General features: G+C 41.8%; 1 protein-coding gene across 1 annotated transcript in view; it reads left to right on the top strand.

The window, feature by feature from the left end:
- Window positions 1-11,972: 11,972 nt before the first annotated feature.
- The window catches only part of LOC115205310 (uncharacterized), a 28,300-nt gene continuing 20,146 nt past the window's right edge, over window positions 11,973-20,126 (top strand). Inside the window, exon 1 of the mRNA XM_029771130.1 lies at window positions 11,973-12,057. The gene's annotated coding sequence lies outside the window, so the exon portion shown is untranslated. The remainder of the gene's footprint in view (window positions 12,058-20,126) is intronic.

The following is a 20,126-nucleotide window of genomic DNA, read 5'->3' as shown; positions in this document are numbered from 1 at the left end:
ACAGCGGCTTCTACCTGACCCTCCCCAGTAATGCGTCAGCATATATATCGCAATAACCAGAGTTCGAATTATACAACCAATTTTCCAAAGCCTATAGAGTTATCCGAGGCGTGGGAAGTAGGTCTCAGCGAGATTACATACCCACATAGTTGGTATAATATCAAGGATAAGGACCAGGATTTTTATTGCAAAAGGATATCGGAACCTGCGAAACTTATAAAGATTAAAAAAGGGTTCTATAGAACCGCCGACAGGATCGTCTCAGAGTTGAACGAACTCCTAACCCAGAACAATACGGAAATACTCTTGAGCTACAACCCTATTCATAAGCGTGTACAAATCTCAGGGGCTGCGGACAGGGGTATAAAGACCACGGGTAATTTAGCCTACATGTTGGGGATGGTTCCCAATAAATGGGCGTATGTGAAAGATAAATTAGCCCCATTCCCTGCGAATATACATGCAGGGTTTTACAACATATTTGTGTATACCGACATCATATCATATCAGAGGGTAGGAGACAGTTGTGTGCCCCTCCTGAGAACAGTTCATATAGAGGGAAAGGATGGAGGGATAGTCACTGTCACCTGCGACAAGCCACACTACGTACCTGTAAGCAAGAAATATATTGAAAACATTCTGGTTGAGCTTAAAACGGATCAGAACGAAAACATCGAATTTACTTATGGTAAAACGATTGTAAAACTCCACTTTAGGCTCTCCAAAGCCTCTCTACATAAATAATATATTATTAGTATTTTATACATATATATATATATATATATATATATATATTATTATTATTATTGTTGTTTTTTTTATAAACATAATACAAATATATTAAAATGGTTATGGAACACAACCACCATCTCGACCCTAACCATTATGTCTCATACTATGTTGATCAAGTGGGTAATGGGTTACCCGGCTATCATGGATCCCCGACCATGTACGGTTCGGGGATAGGCGGTATATTTCGTAACCTCTTTAGGATGGTTTTACCGTTTATGAAGAGAGGCCTCAGCATAGCCAAACCCCATTTAAAATCAGCGGCTAAAAATATAGTAAGTGAGATTGTAGCCAATGCTATGACCCGAAGGGAGTCACCAGATGCCGAGCATCAAGAAGGCTCAGGGCTTATGATGTTGTCTCGAAGACCAAAAAAAGAGACCTCCGGGTATAAGGCGCAGGCCTGCCCCTAAAAAGCGGAGGTTAACCGTTAAAAGAAACTCAGTAACTCAAAGACGTGGTAAAGTGAGGAGATCTGGACAGAAAACGTCAAAAAGAATACTCGGAAGTATTTTCTAAAAGAACAAGCAACATGTCTCTTTTACACCGCATGTCCTCTGAAGCTATAAAGACAGAGCTCGATCTTTTCACGTCCCCCTTAACCCAACATTCAATAGATAGGTCCAGTTATGTGGAGATAGCGCCACTCTCGGCCATTACCGACAACGGTCCTATACAATTTTTCATATCAGGCCACGGTGACAACTATCTGGACCTCAACAACACCTTGGTGCATTTATGTCTAAAAGTGACCGAAGGAGATGGTACTAATATTGCAAATGATGCCAAAGTGAGTCTCATTAATTACCCCTTGGCCACCATCTTCTCCCAAGTGGATGTGACTTTGGGTGAACGCCTAATCAGTCAAAGCAGTACCACATAGGAGTCTATAGGGCCATCATAGAGTGTTTACTCAACTACTCCGAAGACACTCTCAAGACACAATTCAGCGCCGGGCTGTTTAGCAAGGATACTGCAGGAGTCTCTATGGAATCGATAGACCCTTCCACCGGTGCAAACAAAGGACTGGAGGCTCGCCCTCGCTACTGTGCCGAATCTCGAGAGTTTCATCTGCTAGGGCCTGTACACTCTGACATTTTCTTTCAAGAACGTTTACTCTTAAATTCGGTTGATTTAAGACTAAAATTAACCAGGGCCAAGGATGAGTTTTGTCTGATGTCTGCCCAAGACGGTGACTTTAGTTTAAAAGTGTTGGGGGCAACGCTTTTTATTAAAAAAGTGTCTGTATCTCCGGCAGTTCGTCTGGGTCACTCACAGTCTTTGATGAAAGGAAATGCCCTTTACCCTCTCCAAAGAATTACCATGAAAACCTTTAGCATACCTGTGGGCAGTAGAATCTGCAGTCAAGAAAACCTTTTTCTAGGCCCTTTACCCCGCTACATGGTTATAGGTTTGGTTGATCACGCCTCTAATACGGGCAGCTTACATAAAAACCCATTTAATTTTCAACACTTCAATGCAGAGTATGTAGCTCTCTGTCAGGACGGGCGTCAGGTCCCTGCTAAGGCTTTCCAACCGCAATTTAATAACAACATATCTGTGCGAGAATTTTACAATCTATTCCTGGCTACCGGGAGGCATCTAAAAGATCTCTCTTTACCTATTGACAGAAATGATTTTGCACAGGGTTACACATTGTATGCTTTCAATTTAGCCCCTGATGATGACACCTCAGGAAATCTGTCTGTGGTGTCCCAAGGTAACCTCAGGCTGGAAATGCGTTTCCATACACCTTTAGCCTGTACAGTTAGCATGATTGTTTATGCATGCTCTGATTCAATCTTGGAGGTGAATGCCCGAAGACAAGTCTTAGTGGATTATTATTAGGGATCGTTGAGCAAAGACATGAATACCCAAGAGTTGGAAGGGCTCATGACCCGCTTGATTGGAAAACAATTTTGTGGAGTGTGGGCTTGTGATGAATTACCTATTGAGAAATGGCCTGAGCGGCCAGCCATGTTTATTATCAATACCCATCCTAAACACATGCCTGGTGAACATTGGCTAGCTGTGACCTTAGAAGACGAAGGAGGAAGAAAAATCTCAACTTTTTTTGATTCCTACGGCTTTCCCCCCGGATTTTCAAATTTTCCCAAATCTATTAAAGAATTTTTGACCAAAAATGGATCAAAGATCTACTACAGCATCAAACAAGTGCAAGATAACCTTTCCACTACATGTGGTCAACACTGTGTATTCTACCTATGCCAAAGGGCCCGTGGAGTTTCTTTTGAAGATGTTATGTCTCTTTATAATGATGATTTAAGAAGTAATGATACCGTTGTAGCTTGTTTTCTTAGAAAATATTAAAAGTGTTCAAATATGTGTCCTTTAAGACCGTGTAATCAAGACGTATGCTCACGTCAAATGTTTCAAGAATGCCACAAATGTTAAATTGCTTAATTTTTCTAATAAAATGTATTGAATTTAATTATAGTCATTCAAAGTCATTCAAAAGTCTAACCACCCAGAGAGATCTGGATTAGGAAAAGGTCCGGAGGCGTTCATGGGGGTAAATGAGTTCTCATCATCCCCTTCATAGGGGGGAGCGGTTGTTGGGACATCTTTAGGGGTGCTGTAGCTCGGTGAAGGTTTTTGTTTTAAAGCTTGAATCTGTTGACGAAGCTTATAGTTGGGTACCCCCGAGAGGGGAATGTTGAGGATTGCCAGGGCTTTAAGAAACTGACGCCACCCTGGAGGTCTTCGGTCATCAGCAACCTTGTGGGCTGCCGTGGTACTTTTAAGCAAGTCAAGCATATGTGAACCCTTGACAACAGCGCCCTGAAGGATAAACTCTCCTTGGTCATTCCAAGTAGCGGTCCCCTTTGAGTCTTTTATCTTGTTCATAATATATTTAACATTTTTTCTGTTACGTGCCGGAACATGTGTTAACATGTCATGCATAACATTATCTTCAACACGCATTTGATCTTCAGCCGGTAAGATCGCAGGTACAGGCATTACAGGGGCTTGGCTCTCTCTAGGCGCGTCATCTTTTAAAGGTTCCGGTAGGGAAAGCGTTAAATGGTTGGTCTCTCTCTCTCACCTTGTTTTACCAAGGCCAAATACCTTTGCAAGAGGTTTGTGTATTTTTGGACCTTATCATAGGGGTTCAATCCTTTTCGGTTCAAAATAGCCTTCATGGCCGTATCCAAATCATTTTCCGCTGTTTGTCTGATATTTTCAGGAACCTGCATTTGTTTTTTAAGTCTATCCAACTCTTGTTGAGGCACCAAGTACATTTTATTTGCCATCACACTCTGTGTGTTCAACCCCCACGTCTGGCAGCAATAAGGCTGGTGATGAAGGGCACAGCTATAGTTAGCAACGGCAGAAGAAAACCCCCAGACTGTTGTAGGCTATGTCTTTTCTTTTGAAGACTGGCTCTTTTATTGGCAAAGAGTTTGATCGCGGTCTTTTGTCACTTTAATTTTTTTAATTGGGTCAGGGTGAGTGGAATGCGCCCTTTGAGAAGATTCAAAGCAATCTCACATAGGGATAATATGAGATCTGAAGAACAGTGACCGTTCTTTAGCTGTAGCCCCAACTTGGCTTCTCAAGAGGGGCAGGTTTCTTTTTAAACGCAGAGACATAGCGGTTACTTTTTAGGAATGTACACAGCCGGCCACTCCCACGGTAACAGGCCGGTTCAGAGCCTCAGGTGTTCTGGAGTATTTGCTTTGAAATCCACGATTAAATAAGAAAATGGCACTTTGGTAGCGTCCTCATAGCTATCCATAAAGTAGGATTTCCTTCCCGGGTACATCTGCTGAGCTAGAGTGTTAATTTGTAGTTTGTCTCTAGGGTTTTTGAAGAAAACCATGTAATTGGCGTTCAAACTAATGGTACGGCTATTTTTACCTTGGTGAAACACATTCTGCTCCAAGTAAAGCACGGACAGGTTTCTATGATGAGTATATTGGGTAAAAGCTCGTGCAATTTCAGGATGTTCGCTACCTGTAAATAGCATATCGTCCAAAACAGCAGATTGTTTTTATGAGGAGGTAAAAGTTCATCATCAGACAGGGATTCAAAAAAAAAAAAAAAGAATGTATGAAATGAAAGGTATTCACTACTGTAAGTCGCTCTGGATAAGAGCGTCTGCTGAATGACTAAAATGTAAATGTAAATGTATTCCTTCAGCTTACAGAGCGGGGTTGCCGTTTTTTTCGGGCGACATCCTGTATGCAAAAATTGTCATATAAAGTACCCACGAATGTCTAGAGATCCAAAAACCACAGGCGGGTGTCTCGACATATTCTGTCTGCCGGTATTGCATTTATGCTTCATAGCACCGCTTGGGGGTGTCGGTTGTAAATTTATATCCCGGGGTGGGGGACCGTTAGTATATGCGCTGATTAGAAATAACATATGTTTTAAACTGTAGGAGGTTGTCTAGACAAGATATATTCTGCCTGGGCTGTTTGACTTTTTAGCCCCCACATCCTTGGGGGTGAGATAAATACGCATTTGAAAGGCTTGTGTGGTAATAAAATCGAAAGTGCCCAAGCCCAATTGAAGAGACGCACACAATCCTAAACAGGCTCACACACACTTTTCTGGTTTCATAAGCCACCCATGCAGAGACACACACCCCCACCCCCTATTTGAAAGACTATTTGTATAACATAAGACATTGCATTTCTCCGCGATAGACCGGGGCGAGAGAGAAATGACAGATTCCCGTTCGTTAAGGGGTAGCATTAATACCCTTTATTTAATTCTAAATCTTTAGTACAGACCTTTTAATAATTAATACAAAACATGTTTATTAAAAAAAATATATATTTTTACTGTTCCTTTCTTACAGATAAAGGGCCCCGGTTATAGCATTGTCCCTAACCCCGCCAATCAGTTTCGAATTCCCCCTCGTCAAGACTCCGTAAGTTTTCACTCCATGGATAGATCAAACGTCTTGCATGTAGACTCTGTGTATGTCTTAAGGATAGAAGCGGCCAGCGACGTAATTGTTCACGATTTTGGAAAAGACTGTCCAGCTTATTCATCAGGGTTATGAATATAGGGTAATCAATCCATTTAAAGCTAAACCCAGGCATAAAAAAGTTCACATCCTTGCAGGCTTTGGAAAATACATATGAACTGACAGACTTCGTCGCATTTGTACTATTTGTTCACATGCTAAAAGTGTCACTTTGGAGTTGGGACTATAAGCCATTGAAGAGATCCTTAGGGCTTTCAAGCTCTTCCAATGCATAGCCTGGCACGGTTGTACCACTCAGGGCCTGTTCAATTTTACAGAGTGCTAACCGTATCTTAAGCCATTCTCTCATACGGAGCGCAGGAGAAAAACTCCCGGGATTTGCATGATAAAGGGGGTTGGGACCGCTGTCTGTGAAAATCTTCACAGTTGAATCCTCAGGTTGGAATATGTAAGTCATTTGGCAATCACTCGTATCCAAAACTGCTTTAAAACATTCCGGTGCCTCATCCAATAGGTCCTCAATGCTTTTATCATTGGGCTCGCGGCAAGAGGCGCATAGCACCCCGAGAATTGGCCTAGGAGACATATTTTTCTGTTTAATGTTCAGGGTTTTATTTTTAAAATCTTGTTTAGTGTTCTGGGGCCACATGTGTTGTTCTGGGTCTTATTTATAAGGCGTCTGCCGCCAACACAATCCCCCCCGGACATTCCTACTTTATAGACAACAACCCTAAGAACAATAAAATAGGTGGGGTGTGGGGCCATCCTCTTTGAAATGTTCAAACACAACCCCCCCAGTTCAATGAGGTCCCTACACATCAATCATCATGACAACTTCAAAGGAATAGATGCAATATAGATATAAAATAACACACACTCTAACACGTGACAGAACAGGATGCAACTATATGACCCTAACCACGTGACACCTTCCCGCCAGGATGTCCTGACCGGATGCCCTTATTTGGGCATGGACGCGTCATCCGGACATAGGGTCATAAATCACGATTTTGACCAATGCCGTCTACTTTATTCTCTCTTGTGCCCCTTATTGTTATTCAAGATGTTCCAACGTTCGTAGATGACCCTCAGGGTCATATAATAACCAGGGCGGCTGTAGAGTGGGCTAAAGTTCAACACTCAGGAGTCAATGTCATGTCTTTTGTCTTTTTCATAGCCTGAGAGAGAGAGAGAGAGAGAGAGAGAATATATTACATAAAGTTATCACATATGCACACTATGTAACACATTATATTAATAATTGCCTAAAAATTGTATGTCATTGTCTTTCAGAACTGTTGCAATACAAAATGTTTAAATATTGTTAAATATTTGTTACTTTGGTATTGAGTGAAATGGTATACATTGAGAGAGAGAGAGAGTAATATTACACAATTAAATAATAGATCCTCACTCACACAGTCATGTCTTCATAGTTGTTCATAGTTTATTATCATAGTTTGTCATAGTTTCTAATTATCATTTCTAATCACAGTTTGAACATAGTTGGCCATGGTTTCTAATCATACTTTCTAATCATACTTTCTAATCATACTTTCTAATCATACTTTCTAGTCTGAGAGGTTTGATATAATAAGAGGGTCAAATAGACCCTAAGAGGGCAGAAGCTATTGTTTACAAACAGTATGAATAAAAACAATGGTTCAATGGATAAATAGCCTTCATTTAAAAAAAAACATACATGTCAATGAAAACAATTAAGACATATCATTCTTAGATAATATATATCTATTTACAAACATCACATTGAATATTCAACTCACCTTCAAAAAGCTCCATGAGGAAGGAAGGATTCCCAGATGATATTTTAGCTGTTCTGTCTTCATGCTGTTCAGGGCTGTTGGCTGTTGGAGAGGGGAGGGGAGGGGCAGTTGAGTGTGCTGGGGCCTTTTATGGCCCTGCCTCTGGGAGCCTGTCAGCTTGTGACATGATGAGAGAGTGAAAGAGGGCCTACCTGTAAGATATTTTGTGCTACAAACATACTTCTATTTGAAGAGATTTTTTACCATTCAGGGATCTACTACCAAACAGTCATGAAATCATAAAACAAATTAATGTCAATACTAAAGAATGTGAATTTGGTCATAAAAATACTTGTTGACAAGTTATATGCATGAAAATAAAGATGCTTAAAATATTTGACATTCTGGAGAGATTTTTGGACACTATAGGGGAGGCCCTAGGCCTTGTTAAGGACAAATGTCTATAAAGATGGATTGGTATGAGATATTTGTTCCATTTTTGGGGGACATGTTGACAAGATGTTGGGGAATCACTCGAGGGGGAATATTGACCAACTGAGCATCTCAGTGTACAGCTCAATAGGCATTTTGTTACATTTCAGTCTTCTGTGATGTATTTAAAGTGGCATATTGGGTTGCAAACTCAAAAATGAATACATTTAAACTATATCTGACATGTTACTGGTGTCTTTTTTTAAGTCAATTACCATGTGTGTAAAGTGTACGCTTTTGTTTCACAGTAGATTTGTTTAAGACCACCAAGAAACACCTGATTTAGCCCACTGCATTAATTACTAAGGGGGTAAAAATGTATCTGTTTAAGTCATAAGGGCCCAACTTAAAGAGTACAATTTCCCTTTGAAAAAGAGGATGGCATGATTGACTGCAACAGCCACCCCCTGGAGAGCAGCTCTCCTTGGGGTGTAAGGGGTATAAACCTTTTTTTGTTGATTCCCACCGTAGGAAAACTCACCTGTTGTTTGGGTATCGTTATGTATATATGCCCTCCTATTGTTCAATTGTTGAGACAAAAACATTGTTTCAAACACCCCTGCAGACACACCCACACCCACACCCACCCACCCACTACCCATCAATCACCTTGACAACTTTAATGTAAACACAGGCTTTACTTCAAAGGAACAGCTGCACTCAGGTTACATAAACATTCACTCGATACCGTGAGAACTTCCGGACAGGATGTACATATATGGGCATAAACACGTGACCCATAAAATACCTCGTCAATCACTTTTTGACACATGCCGTCTACTGTATTCTCTTTGTCACTGTCACGCCCTGACCATAGAGAGCCCTTGGTTCTCTATAGTGTGGTAGGTCAGGGCGTGACTAGGGGGTGTTCTAGTTTCAATTTTCTATGTTGGTGAGCTTGGTATGGTTCCCAATTAGAGGCAGCTGATTATCGTTGTCTCTAATTGGGGATCATACTTAAGTTCTCCATTGTTCCCACCTGGGTTGTGGGATATTGTTTGTGTTGATGTGTTTGGGCACCCCTCGTGTTTGGGCACGAGGGGTGCTTGGCCGAGCCAAGGAGAGAGCCCGAGCCTGCCTGGGAGTCGATGGAGCAGTGTGAGGAGGGATATCGGAGAATGAAGTTGGCAAGGAGTAGGCTGCAGCGCAGGCGGGCTGAAGAGCGGGTCATCAGTCAGGTGCCATCTGTGCCCGCTCCACGCACCAGATCTCCAGTGCATCTCCCCAGCCCGGTACGTCCTGTGCCGGTTCCCTGCACTCGCCCTGAAGAGCGTGTCACCAGTCCGGTGCAACCTGTACCAGCTCCATGCATCAGGCCGCCAGTGCGCCTCCCCAGTCTGGTACGTCCTGTGCCTGCTCCCTGCACTCGCCCTGAAGAGACAGAGACCGTCAGAGAGGCGATGGAGAAGTTGGGAGAGAGAGAGGAGAGAGATGTTGGTTTGGTGTGTTCGGCACCGCATTGGCCCTGAAGAGCTTGTTACCAGTCTGGTACAACCTGTGCCGGCTCCACGCACCAGGTCTCCAGTGTGCCTCCCCAGTCCAGTACATCCTGTGCCTGCTTCCTGCACTCGTCATGAAGAGCGTGTCACCAGTTCGGTGCAACCTGTGTCGGCTCCACGCACCAGGTCTCCAGTGTGCCTCCCCAGTCCGATACGTCCTGTGCCTGCTCCCTGCACTCGTCATGAAGAGCGTGTCACCAGTTCGGTGCAACCTGTGTCGGCTCCACGCACCAGGTCTCCAGTGTGCCTCCCCAGTCCGATATGTCCTGTGCCTGCTCCCTGCACTCGTCATGAAGAGCGTGTCACCAGTCCGGTGCAACCTGTACCGGCTCCACGCATCAGGCCTCCAGTGCGCCTCCCCAGTCTGGTACGTCATGTGCCTGCTCCTCGCACTCACCCTGAAGAGCGTGTTACCAGTCCGGTGCAACCTGTGCCGGCTCCACGCATCAGGCCTCCAGTGCGCCTCCCCAGTCCAGTACGTCCTGTGCTTGCTCCTCTCACTCGCCCTGAAGAGCGTGTCACCAGTCCGGTGCAACCTGTGCAGGCTCCACGCATCAGGCCTCCAGTGCGCCTCTCCAGTCCGGTATGTCCTGTGCCTGCTCTCCGCACTCGCACTGAAGAGTGTGTCACCAGTCCGGTACATCCGGTGCCAGCTCCTCGCACTCGCCCTGAAGTGCGTGTCACCAGTCCGGTGCCACCTTTTACTGGCGACGGTTCACCATCCAGCGCTTCCGGCGATGGTTCACAGTCCAGAGCTTCCGGCGACGGTTCACAGTCCAGAGCTTCCGGCGATGGTTCACAGTCCAGAGCTTCCGGCGACGGTTCACAGTCCAGAGCTTCCGGCGACGGTTCACAGTCCAGAGCTTCCGGCGACATTTCACAGTCCAGAACCTCCGGCGACGGTTCACAGTCTGGAACCTCCAGCGACGGTTCACCGTCCGGAACCTTTGCACCGATGCTCAGTCCAGGCTCGGCGTTCAACCTGGCGCGATGGCCGGATCCGGGGTCTGGGTGCACCGGAGCCGCTCCTACCCTCCCCATTTGGTTTCAGGTTTTGCGGCCGGAGTCCGCACCTTTGGGGGGGCTTTAATGTAAACACAGGCTTTACTTCAAAGGAACAGCTGCATTATCACGTTACATAAACACTCACTCGATACTTGAGAACTTCCGGACAGGATGTACATACAGTGAGGGAAAAAAGTATTTGATCCCCTGCTGATATTGTACGTTTACCCACTGACAAAGAAATTATCAGTCTATAATTTTAATGGTAGGTTTATTTGAACAGTGAGAGACAGAATAACAACAACAAAATCCAGAAAAACGCATGTCAAAAATTTTATAAAATGATTTGCATTTTAATGAGGGAAATAAGTATTTGACCCCCTCTCAATCAGAAAGATTTCTGGCTCCCAGGTGTCTTTTATATAGGTAACGAGGTCAGGGCGTAACTAGGGGGTGTTCTAGTTTAAATGTTCTATGTTGGTGAGCTTGGTATGGTTCCCAATTAGAGGCAGCTGATTATCGTTGTCTCTAATTGGGGATCATACTTAAGTTCTCCATTGTTCCCACCTGGGTTGTGGGATATTGTTTGTGTTAATATGTTTGGGCACTACGACGTCACATTCTTTGTAAGTTTTGTTGTTTTGTTTTTAGTTTCGCTTTGTATTAAAAAGATGTGGAACTCAACACACACTGCGCCTTGGTCCACTCATTTTGAAGATCGTGACAGTCACACCATAACTCCATCACCAAAAGCAATCCACTCCAAAGATAATGCTCCAATAGGAATGCCCCTTTCACCCCTCTCATAAGACGGAAGAATGTTCACACCAAGGGATGATTTTAAAAGGCATGGAAGAGTGATGACTGATTGCTGGCAAATGTTTGGTCTACGCCAAACCCAGATTCGTCTGTCGGACTGCCAAGTAGTGAGGCGTGATTCATCACTCCAGAGAACACATTTTCACTGCACCAAAGTCCAATGGCAGCAAGCTTTAGACCACTCCAGCTGACGCGTGGCAATACACATGGTGATCTTAGGCTTGTGTGCCGCTGCTCGGCCATGGAAACCTATTTTATGAAGCTCCCGACTAACAGTTATTGTACTGACTTTGCTTCCAGAGGCAGTTTGGAACTCGGTAGTGACTGTTGCAACCGAGGACAGATGATTTTTAAGTGCTACGTGCTTCAGCATTCAGCTGTCCCGTTCTGTGAACTTTTGTGGCCTACCACTTTGCGACTGAGTTGTTTCCACTTCACAAGAACAGCACTTACAGTTGACCGGGGCATCTCTACCAAGACAGATATTGACGAACTGATTTGTTGGAAAGGTGCCACGTTGAAAGTCACTGAGCTCTTTAGTTAGGCAATTGTACTGCCAATGTTTGTCTATGGAGATTACATCGCTGTGTGCTCTATTTTAGGTTCCCACTTCCACTTCTGTTTTGACTGAACAGTATAAAGTAAGTGCATGGTTTGCGGGAGGCTTATTCAGAGAAACTGCTGTCAGACAAACTGAATGTATCTTTGAATCTAGGCCAGGATCAAGGTAAGTAACAATATTTTCATATTTTTTTACTTATTTTATTAACCTAGTGACACATGAAAATCTATACAAGGTGATGGGCACACATGAAAATCTATACAAGGGGATGGGCACACATGAATATCTATACAAGGTGATGGGGATTTATGTGATGGTTTTGCAGCATATTTAATCGAAAAGGCTGTTCCATATGACCATATGAATTCAATCCCTTTCTGACCGCATCCCTTTTGATTTGAACCAAACCAACCATACATGTTTGCCCATAGTAGAAGAGGTCAGAAAGATACTTTTTGGACATGAATGCCAAAACACTCAGGAGATAAAGGTGCTCAAAGCTGACCCATTTTGCATACCCCACGCCACCACGAGACATGTCTTCATCACTGAAAAAGACAAACAGTTGAGTTTGATATAATTTGAAAGCTTTCAAACAGGGTTGTCAAACTATTTTTGAATTCTAGATTGTTTTCAATGTTGTTGTTTTTTGGACATCAATGATCTTAAAATGTGTAAACTCAGATTTGTGTATTTTTCAGATATGTTGTAGCTTAGACCCTATTTTACATAATCTGAGGTGTTTTTGTTGTGCCCGTCATTGGTTGAGACACAGCATGCTATTGAATACAGGTTGGGTGTCATTTCAATAATAGCAATAGAACGGACCTATCCCTTCAGACCACTGCAATTTGAATTGAAATTTCAACTTCCAATTACCACCAGAAAGATGGCCGGTCCACCCACCGTTGAATATCAACTTCAATGGGAATCTCTATGCTACTGCAGTGCCTAGTGAAAGTCAGCTGCTTAAAAAATATTAAATTGTTTTCCTACAGATATACACAACCTACTCCACATTTCCAAAGTGAAAGAAAAATTATAGAAAAATGTCCAAATTAATAAAAATGCAGTCTTGAATGCATATTTCTTCACACCCCAGAGTTAATACTAAGTTTAAACACCTTTGAATCAAATCAAATCAAATGTTATTTGTCACATGCGCCGAATACAACAGGTGAAATGCTTACTTACAAGTCCTTAACCAACAATTCTTTAAGAAGTTTAAAGAAAAAAAAGTGTTTAAGTAAAAAATAGATAAGTAAAAAATAGAAAATAAAAGCAACAAATAATTAAAGAGCAGCAGTAAATAACAATAGCGAGGCTATACACATGGGGTACCGGTACAGAGTCAATGTGTGGAAATCAGAGTTAACGTACTCAAATCTGAGTAATAGCTTTGGCAGCCATTATAGCTGTGAATTATTTTGAATAAATTCTACCAACTTTGCTAAACTCTTTAGGGCAACATATATCCATTGTTTATGTCAAAATTGCTTGAGCTCAGTAAATTTGGTTGGGAGTCATTGATGGATAGCATTATTTAAACTTTGTCAGGACTGAAACTATAGACCACTCAGGAACACTTACGACCTCTCAGTAGCTGTGGGTAAAATCACCAGGGAAAGCCATATTACAACCTATGTGTTGTGACAATTACGTTGTTTGCTCTATAACCTTTTAGTTCATATGCCTTGCGACTGTGATATATAGTCCTAAAGGCCAAGACAATAAGAAGACAGTGGCAGAATAAATTCACCCACACCTTTGTTTCATGACAAAACCAGAGAGCAACCTCTGTCCATTGAAGTCCACAAAGCATATTACATGGTCAACCAAGTAAATATTTCCAACATTTATTAACTACTAAACAACTATTGATTTACAACCACGGAGTCTCAAAGAAAACAGGAGCTGCCTCCACTATTCCAGCATCATTTCAACTTCAACATTTCAACATCAATCAAATCACCTATGCTTAGTCTAATACAGTGACAACTAAAAGATACCAAAAACAATTTAGTTCAATCAATGTAAGCTAAATATGATTTGGCTGTCCATGGTTCTGATTTCTGTGTGTGTGTGTGTGTGTGTGTGTGTGTCTGTGTGTGGGTTCTGATTTCTGTGTGTGTGTGTGTGTTCTGATTTCTGTGTGTGTGCTTTCTTGCAAGCAGAAAAAACATGTCAACTCACCCTACTTGTAGAGAAACGCCAATGCCATCCTCCTCTCTTTCATGTTGACGAAGTGGTCTATGACTTCGTCATACGGCTTTTAGTTTTGGTTGTTTTTTTTTTGGGTGCGCCAGGACTATTCACAGCTGAGCTCACCCAGTTTAGCTCAACGCTGATTGGCTATTATTTTACACTTTTTTTTAGCAAGGGAGGCCAAATGCTCGCTGGCTTCACTTACATTCAATGCTACAGGCGGCAACAATGTCATATTATTTTTGACCAGACAGCATCAGATAGATGGGCTACACGTACAGAGACAGAGGGGCGCGGTTTTGCTATCCCCGGATGCTTTCTTCGGTGAGATACATTCAGCCTCTTGTGAATTGAAAGAAAATTCTGAAACACAGATAAACAAAATATTATTTAAAATATATATATATTTTTACATTTTTGGGGAAAGCCTGGCTTCTTTTGGCATCCATGAATACATGCAACTGCTGCTTCTTAGAAAGCCATTCTGGTATGTCCTTGGCATTAAAATGTGTGTAATTGTCCTGCTTAAAAATAAAACTCTATCCCAGGGGTAAGTATTCAGAAGACTGAGGCAAGGTTCTCTAACTTTTTATCTGGGCTTTGCTCCTTTCATATTTCTTTTGATCCTGACCAGCTCCCCAGTCCCTGCTGGTGACGAGGATACCCATACACATTCCTGAGGGGTCTAATCTCAGTCTTGACGTAAATTTGCTTGAAAATCAGAGACAAGGTTTGAATATTGCTGTCCATCAATGACTCCTAACCAAATTGAATGAGCTTGAGCAATTTTTACAAAAACAATGGATAAATGTTGCCCTAAGAATCTTATTCAAAATGATTCACAGCTGTAATGGCTGCCAAAGGTGTTTCCACCCAGTATTACCTCTGGGGTATGAAGACATACGCAATCAAGACATATTTTATTTACTTGTTATAAAAATAAGGGGAAATTGAAAAGGGGAAATCAGATTTTCAAACTTTTTATGCCATATACACTACCGTTCAAAAGTTTGGGGTCACTTGGAAATGTCCTTGTTTTTGAAAGAAAAGCACATTTTTTTGTCCATTAAAATAACATCAAATTGATCAGAAATACAGTGTAGACATTGTTAATGTTGTAAATGACTATTGTAGCTGGAAACTGCTGATTTTTTATGGAATATCTACATAGGCGTACAGAGGCCCATTATCAGCAACCATCACTCCTGTGTTCCAATGGCACGTTGTGTTAGCTAATCCAAGTTTATAATTTTAAAAGGCTAATTGATCATTAGAAAACCCTTTTGCAATTATGTTAGCACAGCTGAAAACTGTTGTTCTGATTAAAGAAGCAATAAAACTGGCCTTCTTCAGACTGGTTGAGTATCTGGAGCATCAGCATTTGTGGGTTCAATTACAGGCTCAAAATGGCCAGAAACAAAGAACTTTCTTCTGAAACTCGTCAGTCTATTCTTGTTCTGAGAAATGGAGGCTATTCCATGCTAGAAAATGCCAAGAAACTGAAGATCTCGTACAACGCTGTGTACTGCTCCCTTTACAGAACAGCGCAAACTGGCTCTAACCAGAATAGAAAGAGGAGTGGGAGGCCGTGGTGCACAACTGAGCAAGAGGACAAGTACATTAGAGTGTCTACTTTGAGAAACAGACGCCTCACAAGTCCTCAACTGGCAACTTCATTAAATAGTAGCCGCAAAACACCAGTCTCAACATCAACAGTGAAGAGGTGACTCCGGGATGCTGGCCTTCTAGGCAGAGTTCCTCTGTCCAGTGTCTGTGTTCTTTTGCCCATCTTAATCTGTTATTTTTATTGTCCAGTCTGAGATATGGCTTTTTCTTTGCAACTCTGCCTAGAAGGCCAGCATCCCGCATTCGCCTCTTCACTGTTGACGTTGAGACTTTTCTACCTGAATATGACCCAACACACCTCCAGGCTGTGTAAGGGCTATTTGACCAAGAAAGAGAGTGATGGAGTGTTGCATGACCTGGCCTCCACAATCCCCCGACCTCAACCAAATTGAGATGGTTTGGGATGAGTCGGACCGCAGAGTGAAAGAAAAACAGCCAACAAGTGCTAAGCATATGTGGGGACTCCTTCAAGACTGTTGAAAAAGCATTCCAGGTGAAGATGGTTGAGAGTGCCAAGAGCGTGCAAAGCTGTCATCAAGGGAAAGGGTGGCTATTTGAAGAATCTCTAATATAAAATATATTTTGATTTGTTGAATACTTTTTTGCTTACTGCATGATTCCATATGTGTTAATTCATAGTTTTGATGCCTTCACTATTATTCTACAATATAGAAAATAGTACAAATAAAGAAAAACCCTTGAATGAGTCAGTGTTCTAAAACTTTGGACTGGTAGTATATATATACACTGTACAAAGATTTTTAAAAGTGACTGGGATTGCACAATTTTACATTTTGGTCCATATTTTTTAGGCATAAATACATATACAATTGCATCTATATAGACACATTACAGAGATACTGTCACGCCCTGACCTGAGAGATCCTTTTTATGTCTCTATTTAGGTTTGGTCAGGGTGTGATTTGGGTGGGCATTCTATGTCTGTTTTTCTATGTTTGGGATTGCTTTGTTTCGGCCGGGTATGGCTCCCAATCAGGAACAGCTGTACATTGTTGTTGCTGATTGGGAGTCATACTTAGGCAGCCTGTTTTTCCTTTGGGTTTTGTGGGTGAATATTTCCTGTTTAGTTTTGTTAAACCTGACAGAACTGTTGCTGGTCGTTTTTGGTTTATTTTTGTAAAGTGTTCATTCGGTCCATTAAAATGATTCATGATGAACACATCCTCCGCTGCACCCTGGTCTCATTTTGACGACGGCCGATACAGATACAGACAATAAAAGGTTCTACTGTTCACTTTTTACATTATTTTAAAAAGCGGCGGTATATAAAAATGTGTTCTTACCAGATAGACTAATTTAAAACAGTGAATATTAGAGTATCTGCTGTGGTATTATGCTGGTGGACATCTCTGACAAATAAAAAATAGTTGGATAGGTACCTGGGGGCTGAGTACGTGATAATTTTGTGGATCAGACCACGTTGAATTAATACTACTCTTTTTGCAGATAGATAACCAGCCTAGCTGCTTAAAATGCTCGACCTCCAGATGAGGGAGGAGTTTAAGGACAATTCTTACAAGCTTGTTTTGGCGGGTTTGTAGCTTATTCTTTAGATGTTTAGTGCTGCTGGTGAACCATGATGTGCACACATAATCAAAGTGACACTGGACTAGCGCACTTGCCAGAGTCTTTAGGGTCTATAGGTAGGTTTCCATCCGATTGGCGACAGATTATTTTTATGTAAATATTTTAAAATCTGCATAAAAAAATATGCGCAATTTCCCATCAGAGTTCTGTTTCTATCTAACTGACTTGTTCAGGATAAAGTATGTGCGTAAATATGTAGTGCACGAATAAATAATACAAGTTAAATGTGTTTCCATCACATTTTCAACTGATTGTTGTCACAAAAAATGTTGCATATGTATAGCCAATGTGCCCACTCTGCTACTGGCACGTGTACTTTAGCCAACAGCTTGCAGATACTCTACTGTAGTGTACTGTATACTGTACTGTATAGCCTACTTCATGATGAGATTATTATGCACAAAAGTGCGAGATTATTTTTATTTGTCAAACGGCAGCCAAGAATCGATCATCACGTCACCAGAATAAGACCCTTGATATTTATTGAAAGGAGCATCAAGCTCATCACTGTGCGTTTTCACCACCCTGTGAAGTGAACTATAATTTCTTTCATCTGCAGCCTAATAAACTGCATGCTTTCCTGAGTCGTAGTGGACGGACAATCCAAGTTTACTTCGATATGATGGCTGTTATCTCAATATTTAAATAATTTCCACCGCCATTTCACACATAATTAATTTTACAGAGACAAAAAAATCGCACCTTGTCTAGCGTATTTTGTAATGTCGACATTTTGGTCTACATTTTTTATCCGACATGTACTTTACTCGCATAAAAAGTATCTATATCCACAGTAAAACGAGACCTATGTCGACATAACCTGAAAGGCCTCATCAAGGAAGAAGCCACTGCTCCAAAACCCCCATAAAAAAGCCAGACTACAGTTTGCAATTGCACATGGGGACAAAGACCGTACTTTTTGGAGAAATGTCCTCTGGTCTGATGAAACAAAAATAGAACTGTTTGGCCATAATGACCATCGTTATGTTTGGAGGAAAAAGATGGAGACTTGCAAGCCGAAGAACACCATCCCAACCGTGAAGCATGGGGGGGGCAGCATCATGTTGTGGGGGTGCTCTGCTGCAGGAGGGACTGGTGCACTTCACAAAATAGATGGCATCACATGGAAGGAAAATTATGTGGATATATTGAAGCAACATCTCAAGACATCAGTCAGGAAGTTAAAGCTTGGTCGCAAATGGGTCTTCCAAATGGACAATGACCCCAAGCATACTTCCAAAGTTGTGGCAAAATGGCTTAAGGACAACAAAGTCAAGGTATTGGAGTGGCCATCACAAAGCCCTGACCTCAATCCTATAGAAAATTTGTGGGAGCAAGGAGGCCTACATACCTAGTCCTGTGTGGCTCAGTTGGTAGAGCATGGTGTTTGCAACGCCAGGGTTGTGGATTTGATTCCCACGGGGGACCAGTACGGAGAAAAAATGTATGAAATGTATGCATTTACTACTGTAAGTCGCTCTGGATAAGAGTGTCTGCTAAATGACTAAAATGTAAATGTACCTGACTCAGATACACCAGCTCTGTCAGGAGGATTGGGCCAAAATTTACCCAACTTACCGTGGGAAGTTAAACAATTTAAAGGCAATGCTACCAAATGCTAATTGAGTGTATGTAAACTTCTGACCCACTGGGAATGTGATGAAATAAAAGCTGAAATAAATCATTCTCTCTACTATTATTCTGACATTTCACGTTCTTAAAATAAAGTGGTGATCTGAACTGACTTAAGACAGGGAATTTGTACTAGTATTAAATGTCAGGAATTGTGAAAAACTGTGTTTAAAGGTATTTGGCTAAGGTGTATGTAAACTTCTGACTGTAGATAGCTCTGAATCCACGAAATGGCAGAGGTTGAAAAGCCATAACACATATGTTTTTTCAACAACAGGTTATGGCCAATAATATCAAAGGCTGCACTGAAATCTCACAGTACAGCTCTCACAATCTTCTTATTAACAATTTCTTTCAAACAATCTTCAGTCACTTATGTCAGCGCAGTACATGTTGAGTGCCCTTCTCTATAAGCATGCTGAAAGTCTGTTGTTCATTTGTTTACAGAGAAATAGCATTGCATTTGGTCAAACACAATTTTTTTCAACAGTTTGCTAAGGGCTGGCAGCAAGCTTATAGGTCTGCTGTTAGAACTAGTATAGGCCGCTTTACCACTTTTGGGTAGAGGAATTACCTTAGCTTCCCTCAAAGCCTGGGGACAAAGACTTTCTTCTAGGCTCAGATTAAAGATATGACAGATAGGAGTGGCTATAGAGTCAGCTTCCATCCTCAGTAGCTTTCCATCTAAGAGGTCAATTCCAGGAGGTTTGTCATTATTGATCGTTAACAATAATTTTTCCACCTCTCCCACACTAACTTGACAAAATTCAAATTTGCAATTCTTTTCTTTCATTATTTGTTTTTTTATGCATGAATACGATGGTTCACTGTTCGTTGTTTGCATTTCCTGCCTAAATTTTCCCACTTTGCCACTTAAGTAATCATTAAAATAATTGGCAACATCAAATGGTTTTGTGATGAATAAGCCATCTGATTCGATGAAAGATGGAGTTGAATTTCTCTTCCTTTTTTATTTTGTTCAATATTTTTTTAATCCCTTTTTCTCCCCAATTTTGTTGTATCCAATTGGTAGTTACAGTCTTGTCCCATCGCTGCAACTCCCGTACGGACTCGGGAGAGGCGAAGGTTGTGAGCCGTGTGTCCTCCGAAACACGACCCAGCCAAGCTGCACTGCTTCTTGACACAATGCCTGCTTAAAACCG

The sequence above is a fragment of the Salmo trutta genome, chromosome 13, assembly GCF_901001165.1.
Source record: "Salmo trutta chromosome 13, fSalTru1.1, whole genome shotgun sequence".
NCBI classification, from domain to species: Eukaryota; Metazoa; Chordata; class Actinopteri; order Salmoniformes; family Salmonidae; genus Salmo; species Salmo trutta.
This window is presented reverse-complemented; position numbering and strand designations above follow the sequence as displayed.